The sequence below is a fragment of the Hylobates moloch genome, unplaced genomic scaffold (assembly GCF_009828535.3).
Source record: "Hylobates moloch isolate HMO894 unplaced genomic scaffold, HMol_V3 SCAFFOLD_15, whole genome shotgun sequence".
Taxonomy (NCBI): Eukaryota; Metazoa; Chordata; class Mammalia; order Primates; family Hylobatidae; genus Hylobates; species Hylobates moloch.
The window spans coordinates 25,459,113-25,470,465 of NW_026652290.1; the positions used below are offsets into that span (position 1 = coordinate 25,459,113).

Consider the following 11,353-nt stretch of genomic DNA (forward strand, 5'->3'; position numbering starts at 1 on the left):
GACATGTACTGCCTTTTCAGCTTAGACATAAGCTGAAAGAAGCCACATTATTTGTCTATTATTAGGATTTATAGCACTGTAGAATTATTATAGTTAACAAATATATATTAAATAGTTTTAAGTAGCTAGAAGGAGAATATTGAACATTTCCAACACAAAAAAGATAAATGTTTAAAATGATGGATATACTAATTATCCTCATCAGATCACCAAATATTATGTGTATTGAGACATCACTATAAACCTCATGGATGTGTACAATTATTAGTTGTCAATTATAAAATAAAATAGGAGGCCGGGCACGGTGGCTCACGCTTGTAATCCCAGCATTTTGGGAGGCCGAGGCGGGCGGATCACGAGGTCAGGAGATCGAGACCACGGTGAAACCCCGTCTCTACTAAAAACACACAAAAAAATTAGCCGGGCGTGGTGGCGGGCACCTGTAGTCCCAGCTACTCGGAGAGGCTGAGGCAGGAGAATGGCGTGAACCCGGGAGGTGGAGCTTGCAGTGAGCCGAGATCGCGCCACTGCACTCCAGCCTGGGTGACAGAGCGAGACTCCGTCTCAAAAAAAATAAAAAATAAAAAATAAAAAATAAATAAAAAATAAAATAAAATAGGCCAATCTTGGCAGTGCATCTTGGTGTAGCGAGCAGGCTCGGAGGTGCTCCTCGCTGCTGTCATGGTTCGTTTGCTAAACTGCATCGTCACCGTGTCCTTCCAGAACATGGGCATCGGCAAGAACGGGGACCTGCCCTGGCCGCCGCTCAGGAATGAATTCGTGTATTTCCAGAGAATGACCACAACCTCCTCAGTAGAAGGTAAACAGAATTTGATGATTATGGGTAGGAAGATCTGGTTCTCCATTCCTGAGAATGATCGACCTTTAAAGAATGGAATGAATTTAGTTCTCAGGAGAGACCTCAAGAACCTCCACAAGGAGCTCAATTTCTTGCGAGAAGTCTGGATGATGCCTTAAAACTTAATAATCAGAATTAGCAAATAAAGCAGACATGATTTGGATAGTTGGTGGTAGTTCTATTTTATAAGGAATCCATGAATCACTCAAGCAATCTTAAACTATTTGCGACAAGGATCATGCAGGACTTTGAAAGCGACACGTTTTTTTTTCAGAAATTGATTTGGAGAAATATAAACTTCTGCCAGAATACCCAGGTGTTTTCTCTGATGTCCAGGAGGAGAAAGGCATTAAGTACAAGTTTGAAGTACATGAGAAGAATGATTAATATGAACGTGTTATCTGGTTTAAGTTGTTCCCCCTCCCTCTGAAAAAAGTAGGTATTTTTACATTAGGAAAAAAAATACTTTTGTTGACTTTAGATCTATGGATAATTATTTCTAAGCAGTGTGTTTTTATTCCCCAGTAACCTAGACTATATCCGATACCATTTATGAAACATTCTTGCTATAACTAAGTGCCTCCCCAAGACCCTGACTGAGTCCCCAGCACCTGCTACAGTGAGCTGCCATTCCACACCCATTACATGTGGCACTCTTGCCAGTCCTTGACATTTTCGGGCTTTTCAAATGTTGTAGTGTTTATTAAAAATGAAGATGCACATACCCTTCCAGTGAGCAGTTTCACTAGTGGGAAATATCAAAAACTTCCTATGTGTGTATCCAGAGGTTTGTAGACAAATGTTGCAGCCTTGTTTGTAACAGTGAAAAAATTGAAAACAACCTGGAAGTCCAGTGATCGAAGAATGAATATATTTCTATCTCAGACTGGGGAACCCAAAGCAGATTCCAAGACTGAAATTTCAGTGAAAGCAATTTGCTAGGTCTTACCAGAAATCATCAATTGAGGTAGGGAAAAATGGAACTGAGAAGGTAAGGAAACCAGTTTAAAGTCAGCAAGCAGGTTCTCATTGGTAACAAGCTTCATACTGCTGAGATACAGGGAAACCGAGGGGAGAAAGCTGGAGTATTTATCCCCCACTCCTTGGTTGTCAGCTGCCTGTCCTGCATGTGGGCGGAAAGTATTCCAGCTGCTCTACAGCAAGTCCCAAGTGTTTGCAATAAGAAGCTGCTGGCATGCACGGGAACAGTGAATGCCAAACACTTAAAGCAATTCCATGTTTAAGTATGTAAGCTCTTCATACTATTTTTTCTCTTTTTCAGACAGAGCGTCACTTTTGTTCCCCAGGCAGACTGCAGCGGTGCGACTTCGGATCACTGCAGCCTCCGCTTTCCCAGGTTCAAGTGATTCTCCTGCCTCAGGCTCCTGAATAGCTGGGACTACAGGCGCAGGCCACCACACCTAGCTGATTTTGTGTTTTTGGTGGGGATGGGATTTCACTGTGTTGGTCAGTCTGGTCTCAAATCCCTGATCTCAAGTGATCCCCACGCCTCAGCCTCCCAGAGTGCTCAGATTACAGGCGTGAGCCACCGCACCTGACAGATCTTCATGCTTTTTGTGTAGTAAAAAGTATAAAGCCACACATGGTTTCTTTGAAACAGTTTATAATTTAAAAAAACACAGAAGCAGGAAAACCAATTCTAAGTTCAAGTGAGGGATGATGGTAGTTTGAACCAAAGGGCTGCATGTAGTATGAAATTGTGATTTAAGATATATTTCAAAGCTGGAAGTAGCAGGGTATTCTGATGGAGTTTAACTTTGGTTTTGAGCCCACTGAGTTTGAGATGCCTTTGAGAAATGAAGGAAGTAGAGAGAGAATACAAGAAAAACTGGCCGGGCACAGTGGCTCACCCTGTAATCCCTGCACTTTGGTAGGCTGAGGCAGGCAGATCACTTGAGACCAGCTTGGGCAACATGGTGAGCCCCGTCTCTACAAAAAGTATAAAAATTAGCTGGGCATTGTAGCACACACCTGTAGTCCCACCCACTAGGGAAACTGAGATGGAAGGATCAACTGAGCCCTTGAGTTCAAGGCTGCAGTGATTCGTGATTTTGCCACTGCACTCCAGCCCAGGTGACAGAAGAGACCCTGTCTCAAAAAAGAATCTGAAAACAATGGAACGATGCCTTCAGAATTCTAGAAAGAAAGTTATTTTCAACTGATAAATCTATTCAGCCAAATAATCAAGGGTGAAGGTAAAATAATACATTTTTAGACAAGCAAAGACTCAGGGGTTATCTCCATGTACCTTTTCTTGGGAAGCTATTGGAGAAAATGCTCCAGCAAAATGAAGGAGTACACAAACCAGAGAATGACACGGATCCAGCAAATAGCATCCAACACAGGCAATATTTCAGCTATGGAGCTGGCTGTAAAAAGAAGCAGCAAAAATATTAATACTTTAGCTGGGTAGAATGGCCATGATTGTAGTCTCAGCTACTCAGGAGGCTAAGCAAGAGGATGGCTTGAGCCTAAGAGTTCCAGACCAGCCTGGCCACCATAGTGAGATGCCTTCTCTTAAAAATAATAATAGGTTATTGCCAGATTTGGAGCATTTGGGAAGAAGTTCATTGAAGATAAAGCAAAAGTAAAAAAATAAGAGGGAAGGGTTGGTTAGGCAATCATTAATTCTAGGGCAGAACGAAGTACAGGATAGGAAGTAAGAGCATAATACGCTGTTTTTCTCAACAGTGAGCAATATATTCATAGTCATAATGATGTGGTGACTGCTTAGCCCCTAAATCTGGTAACTACTTTGGGACAATATGGGAGGAAAAGTGAAGATAGTGATGGCGTAGGAGCTAAATCCTCATCTGTCATATCAAGAAATCACTATATAATGTATAAAATAATCAAGAAGTGATTAAGTAGTTATGTAAGGAAAAAATAGAAGACATTGCTAAAAGAGTTAAAAGTCATTGCTCTGGAGGATTAGAAGGGATGGGGCAGGGGACTGTTAGGATGTATTATAAACTGAAGAGGCTTTTTAAAATTACGTGTATTAATATATGCATTCATTTGAAAAACTAAAAAAATAATAATTTGGAAAAACCCATGAAAGTAACTACCAGAAGGAAAAACTAAGAGAATGAAAAGTGCTTGCCTCTGGAAAGAACAACTGCCAGGACTGTTGTTTTCATTGTAAGACTTTTGGAGCCATTTGATTTATTTGCATATATTTCTTTAATGAAAATAATTCCACCTTAATAAAAAGTTACACTCATTCAAAAAAAAATAAAAATAAAAAATAAAATAAATAACGTCAGTTCAAAAATATTTCAGACAATTATCAGGCCTCAGCAAGTAGAAATAAATAAATACACAATCATTCTTCATTGGCTGAAAATCATATCATGGCTCTAGAATGGTATGTGAATTTTTATTTTCATTCTCTGGGTATGGCAGTAGATGTAAGACAGGCTATTTGGCACACATTGAGAGATGTGTGTGCATATATGCATATGCTATTTCATGCACACATTTAAAAATACTTAATATCATTTGTAACTTTGAGGAGTCTAGTTGGTTGCTATATGAGTAATCATTAGGTTGTTCTCTATATGTTAATATTGTTGATCATCACCAGTCTGAAAGAAGCTTAACATAAAATCACAAAATGCCATGAAGCTGAGAACTAGTGACCCCAGGAGGCAAGGAACTGACTAATGGCAAAATCTTCAGAGTTATGCCTAAAATCCTCATTCTCATGAAATGCTCTCTTTTAGAACATTTCATCTGGGACACATATGGCTTCACCAGATAAACCTTTTTACTTTACATTTTGGACAGTCAACCCACAGATGTCACATTTCCAACACCACTGAATTCTGTGAAAATAATAATAATACAAAAAGGTAAAGGGAAAGAATTTGTCACTTCGACTTGGCAGACTAAATGATGTAGATCTCAGGAGGTTGGCACTGAAGATTTTCCTCTTGGGTGCTAAACTGCAGCATAAGAAAGAAATCAACAGATAATTCAATAGAAATTGTAGTATTCTTCCTTTGTTTTTTTCTTCCCTTTTTCTGTTTTATCTTCTCTTCTTTATTTTTTCTCTTTTCTTTTATTTTCTGTCCTCCTCCAACTTTTTCTTCATCTGATTTCTCCTTTTCCCCATTTTTTATTCCCTCTCTTCCTTCTCTCTTCCATTCTTCCTCCTTCCTATTTTTCAGCCTTCTTTTCTTCCCTCCTTTCTTCCTTTCCTTGTCTCCTCCTACCTTCCTTCTTTTTCTCCTCCTCCTCCTTCTTCCTCATCCTCTTCTGGTTTGTACTACTGAAAACTTTCTATTAAAACTTTGCATTATTAACACATTATTAACATTATTAAGACAATGAGACCCATCTCTAAAAAAAAAAAAAATCAACCAGGTGTGGTGGCACACACATGTAGTTCCAGCTACTTGGGAGGCTGAGGCAGGAGGGAAGCTGAGGCAGGAGGATCACTTGAGTCCAGGAGTTCAAGGCTGCAGTAAGCTGTGATTGCACCACTATACTACAGCCTGGGTGACAGAGTAAGACCTTGTCTCAATAAAAACAAACAAACAAAACATTTGTATTTCTGAGGAAACATTCAGACAGCAAACCATGACTTGAGAAAGGATATTATCTTATAGGGCAAAACTCATTCCAATTTAGAAAACTTAAGACAAAAAATTATTTTACTTAAGAGAAAGTGTGAGAAATAGATCATTAAAAAACATATGACTTGTCATTAATTTGGCAACTTCACTGGAATAGCAGTAAGTATAATTAATATAGTTGATTCAATAGGCCAATGGTTCTCTATTCAAACTTCTGTATATTTAAAAATATATAAACTTTGATTGCATATCATATCTATGGTTAAAATACCTTGGGTTGGCCAAGGATATGTTTTAAAAGTTCCATGAATTATTGCACGTTAGTACATTCCTTATTTTAAAAATGATAGACTTTATGTGCTGTATTTCTCAAATGAAGGCAAAGAACACGTACATTGTTCTCAATGTTTTATTTCAATACTTAAGGTATCCAGGACATAATAAACCTTTCTTCTAAAATTAAGTAAACTGAGAAGCTTCTTTATTCTAATTCTACTTCTCTGACTCATTTGTTCAAGAATAGAACTCTTGGGACAGCCAAATCTGATTCTCTTTTTATTTCCTTCAAAAGCACTTCTCTAACCAACTGTATTCCACCTCAAGGGAATAATTGCTTATCCAGAGTCCCTGTATGACCTGTTGACAGTGGTTTAAATATATCCATTCAATGAAGCATGGCCACATAAAGTATTGGTCAAACTTTGATATAAAAACTAAGAATTTTGTTTAAAAAGCCAGATTAGGAGTCAGTAAGTCTGTAAGGCCTGAGATTCTATTTTTCTAATAAGCTGTCTCATGATGCAGAAACTGTTAGTCACGGACCACTATTTGAGTGGAGCGGGAGTCAGGAGTATTCACCTATGGTCTGGCCTACTTCTCTATTTACTAACTAGGTGAAAGTTAGTAAATTTACTAACTAGGTGAAAGTTAGCTGCATTATGTAGCAGGTCATAGTCGTGGTTTTTTTTTTTTTTTTTTTTTTTTTTTTGAGACAGAGTCTTGCTCTGTCACCCAAGCCTGAGTGCAGTGGCATGATCACGGCTCACTGCAACTTCTGCCTCCCAGGTTCAAGTGATTCTCATGCCTCAGCCTCCCAAGTAGCTGGGATTACAGGTATGCACCATCATGCCTGGCTTATTTTTTTATTTTTAGTAAAGATGGGGGTTTCTTTATGTTGGTCAGGCTGGTCTTGAATGCCTGACCTCAGGTGATCCACTCTCAGCCTCCCAAAGTGCAATGACAAGTATTAATAGCTGATTAGATTAAGCAGAGGAAAGAATCTCAGAGCTTGAAGACTATCTTCCTGAAATAAGACAGGCAGACAAGAATAGGGAAAAAATAATAAAAAGAAATGAACAAAACCTCTGAGAATTATGGGATTATGCAAAAAGACCTAACCTACGACTGATTGGGGTACCTTAAAGAGATGGGGAGAAAAGAACCAAGTTGGAAAACATGCATCAGGATATCATCCAGGAGAATTCCCCCAACCTAGCAAGACAAGCCAACATTCAAACTCAGGAAATCCAGAGAACCCAAGTAAGATACTCCATGAGAAGATCAACCCCAAGATATATAATCATCAAATTCTCCAAAGTCAAAATTAAGAAAAAATGTTAAAGGCAGCCAGAGACAAAGGCTAGGTAACCTACAAAGGAAAGACCATCAGAATAAAAGCAAAACTCTCAGTAGAAACCCTACAAGCCAGAAGAGATTGGGAGCCAGATTGAACAATATTAAAGAAAAGATTTTCCAACTTAGAGTTTCATATCTGGGTAAACCAAGCTTCGCAAATGAAGGAGAAATAAAATCCTTTTTAGAAAATCAAATGCTGAGGGAATTCATCTCCACTAGGCCTGCATTGCAAGAGATCCTGAAGGAAGCACTAAATATGGAAAGAAAAAAAACATTACCAGCCACTAAAAAAGCATACTGAAGTACACAGATCAGTGACATTATGAATTAACTACATAAACAAATCTGCAAAATAACCAGCCAGTATTATAATGACAGGATTAACTTTAATATCAATGGGCTAAATACCCCAATTAAAAGATACAGAATGACAAGCTGGATAAAGAGTCAAGACTCGTCGATATATTGTACTCAAGAATTGGCCCATCTCACATGCAAAGACACACATAGACTCAAAATAAAGCCGTGATGGTGGAAATTTTACCAGGCAATTGGAAAGCAGAAAAGAGATGGGGTTGCAATCCTAGTTCCTGAAAAAACAGACATTAAACAAACAAAGATCACAGAAGACAAAGAAGGGCATTACATAATGGTAAAGAGTTCAATTCAACAAGAAGAACTAACTAACCTAAATATATATGCACTTAACACAGGAGCACCTAGATTCATAAAGCAAATTCTTAAAGACCTACGAAGAGACTTTGACTCCCATACAATAATAGTGGGACACTTTAGCACCCCACTGACAACATTAGACAGATCATTGAGACAGAAAATTAACAAAGACAATAATAGTGGGAGTCTTTAACACCCCACTGACAGTATTAGACAGATCATTGAGACAGAAAATTAACAAAGATATTCAGGACTTGAACTCAACTCTAGATCAAGTGGACCTGATAGATCACTACAGAACTCTGTATCCAAAGACAACAGAATATGCATTCTTCTTATAACCACATGACACTCTAAAATTGGTCACATAATTGGAAGTAAAACACTCCTCAGCAAATGCAAAAGAAGTGAAATCATAACCAAGAGTAACTCAGACTACAGCACAATCAAATTAGAACTCAAGATTAAGAAACTCACTCAAAACCACACAACTACATGGAAATGGAACAACATGCTCCTCTATGACTCCTGGGTAAATAATGAAATTAAGGAACCAATCAAGAAGTTATTTGAAACTAATAAGAACAGAAAGACAATGTACCAGAATATCTGTGATGCAGCTAAAGCAGTGTTAAGAGGGAAATTTACAGCACTAAATGTCTACACTGAAAAGCTAGAAAGATCTCAAGTTGACAACCTAACATCACAACTATAAGAACTGGAGAATCAAGAGCAAACAAACCCCAAAGCTAGCATAAGACATGAAATAACCAAGATCAGAGTGGAAGTGAAGCAGACAGAGACATGAAAAACCCTTTAAAAAATGAATGAATAAAGAAGCTTTTTTTTGAAAAAATATTAATAAAAGATAGAACACTGGCTTAACTAATAAAGGAGAAAAGAGAGAAGAATCAAATAGATGCAATCAGAAACGATAAGGGAGATATCACCAGTGACCCCACAGGAATACAGTCAATGATCAGAGAACACTATAATAACCTCTGTGCAAACAAACCAGAAAATCTAGAAGAAAGTGATAAATTTCTGGAGGCATTACACACCACCAAGACTGAATCAGGAAGAAACTGAATCCCTAAATCAATCAATAATAAGTTCTGAAATTAGGGCAGTAATAAATAGCCTACCAGCCCAAAAGCCCAGAAACAGACATATTTACAGCTGACTTCTACCAGAGGTAGACAGGAGCTGGCAGCATTTCTCCTGAAACTATTGCAAGCAATTGAAAAGAAGGGACTCTCCCCTAACTCATTTTATGAGGCCAGCGTCATCCTGATGCCAAAACCTGGCAGAGATACAACAACAACAACAACAACAACAAAAACTTCATTCAGGCCAACATCCCTGATGAGCATCAATGCAAAAATCCTCAATAAAACACTAGCAAATCAAATGTAGCAGCACATCAAAAAGCTTATCCACCATGATCAAGTCAGCTTCATCCCCAGGATGCAAGGTTGGTTCAACATATGGAAATCAATAAATGTAGTTCATTACATAGACAGAACTAAAGCAAAAACCACATGGTTATCTTAGTAGATACAGAAAAACCTTCAATAAAATTCAACATCACTTCATGTTACAAACTTTTAAGAAACTAGGCATTGAAGGAACATGCCTCAAAATAGTAACAGCCATATATGAAAAAAAAACCACAACCAATATCATACTGAATGGGCAAAAGCTGGAAGCATTCCCCTTGAAAACTAGCACAAGAAAAAGTTGCCTTCTCTCACCACTCCATTCAACATAGTACTGGAAGTTCTGGCCAGGGCAATGAGGCAAGAGAAAGAAATAAAGCATATTCAAATAGGTAGAGAGGAAGTCAAATTATCTTTGTTTGCAGATGACATAATCTTATATCTAGAAAACCCAATTTTCTTAGCCTGAAAACTCCTTAAACTGATAAGCAACTTCAACAAAGTCTCCGGATACAAAGTCAATGTGCAAATATCGCTAGCATTCCTATGTATATATTAACAACAGTCCAGCTGAGTGGCAAATCACGAATGAGCTCCCACTCACAATTGCTACGAAGAGAATAAAATACCTAGAAATATAGCTAAAAAGGGAAATGAAGGACCTCTTCAAGGAGAACTACAAACCACTGCTCAAGGAAATCAGAGAGGACATAAACAAATGGAAACACTTTCCATACTCATGGATAGGAAGAATCAATATTGTAAAAATGGCTGTATTGCCCAAAGTAATTTATAGATTCAATGCTATTCCCATTAAACTAACATTGACATTCTTCACATAATTAGAAAAAAAAATGTTAAAATTCATATGTAATCAAAAAAGAACCTGTATAGCCAAGACAATCCTAAGCAAAAAGAACAAAGCTGGAGGCATCACGCTACACAACTTCAAATTATGCTACAAGGCTACAGTAAACAAAACAGCATTGTACTGGTAGAAAAACAGACAAATAGACGAATCGTACATAATAGATAACTCAGAAATAAGACTGAACACCTACACTCATCTGATCTTTGACAAACCTGACAAAAACAAGCAATGGGAAAAGGATTCTCTATTTAATAAATGGGTCTGGGAGAACTGACTAGCCATATGCAGAAAATTGAAACTGGACCCCTTCCTTACACCTTATACAAAAATTAACTCAAGGTGGATTAACGATTTCAATGTAAAACCCCAAACCATAAAATCCCTAGAAGAAAACCTAAGCAACACCATTTAGGACATAAGCACAGGCAAAGATTTTATGACAAAACACCAAAAGCAATTGCAACAAAAGCAAAGATTGACAAATGAGATCTAATTAAACTAAAGAGCTTCTTCACAGCACAAAAAACTATCATCAGAGTAAAAAAACAACCTACAGAATGGGAGAAAATTTTTGCAATCTAACCATCTGACAAAGGCCTAATATCCAGAATCTACAAGGAACTTAAAGAAATTTACCAGAAAAGAAAAAAAAAAATTAAAAAGTGGGTAAAGGACATGAACAGGCAGACACTTCTCAAAAGAAGACATTCATATGGCCAACAAACACATCAGAAAAAGCTCAACCTCACTGATAATTAGAAAAACGCAAATCAAAACCACGAATGATACACCATCTCACACCAGTCAGAATGGTGATTATTAAAAGTAAAGAAACAACAGATGCTTGCAAGGTTGCAGAGAAAAAAGGAACACTGTTATCCTGTTGGTTGGAAAGTAAATTAGTTTAACCATTGTGGAAGACAGTGTGGCAATTCCTCAAAAATCTAGACCAGAAATACCATTTGACCCAGCAATCCCATTACCCAAAGGAATCGAAATCATTCTGTTATTAAGATGTATGTTCACTGCAACACTATTCACAATAGCAAAGACATGGAATCAACCCAAATGACCATCCATGATAGACTGGATAGAGAAAATATGGTACATACGCACCATGGAATACTAGGCAGCCGCAAAAAGGAATGAGATCATGTTTTTGCAGGGACACGGATGGAGCTGGAAGTCGTTATCCTCAGCAAACTAATGCAAGAATAGAAAAACAAACACAGCATGTTCTCACTTATAAGTGGGAGCTGAAGGATAAGAACAT

At 37.8% G+C, this 11,353-nt stretch overlaps 1 pseudogene; it reads left to right on the forward strand.

Annotated features, from left to right (window-relative positions):
* The first annotated feature begins 681 nt into the window (after nucleotides 1-681).
* On the forward strand, nucleotides 682-1,246 carry LOC116483834 (dihydrofolate reductase-like; annotated as a pseudogene).
* Nucleotides 1,247-11,353: the final 10,107 nt, after the last annotated feature.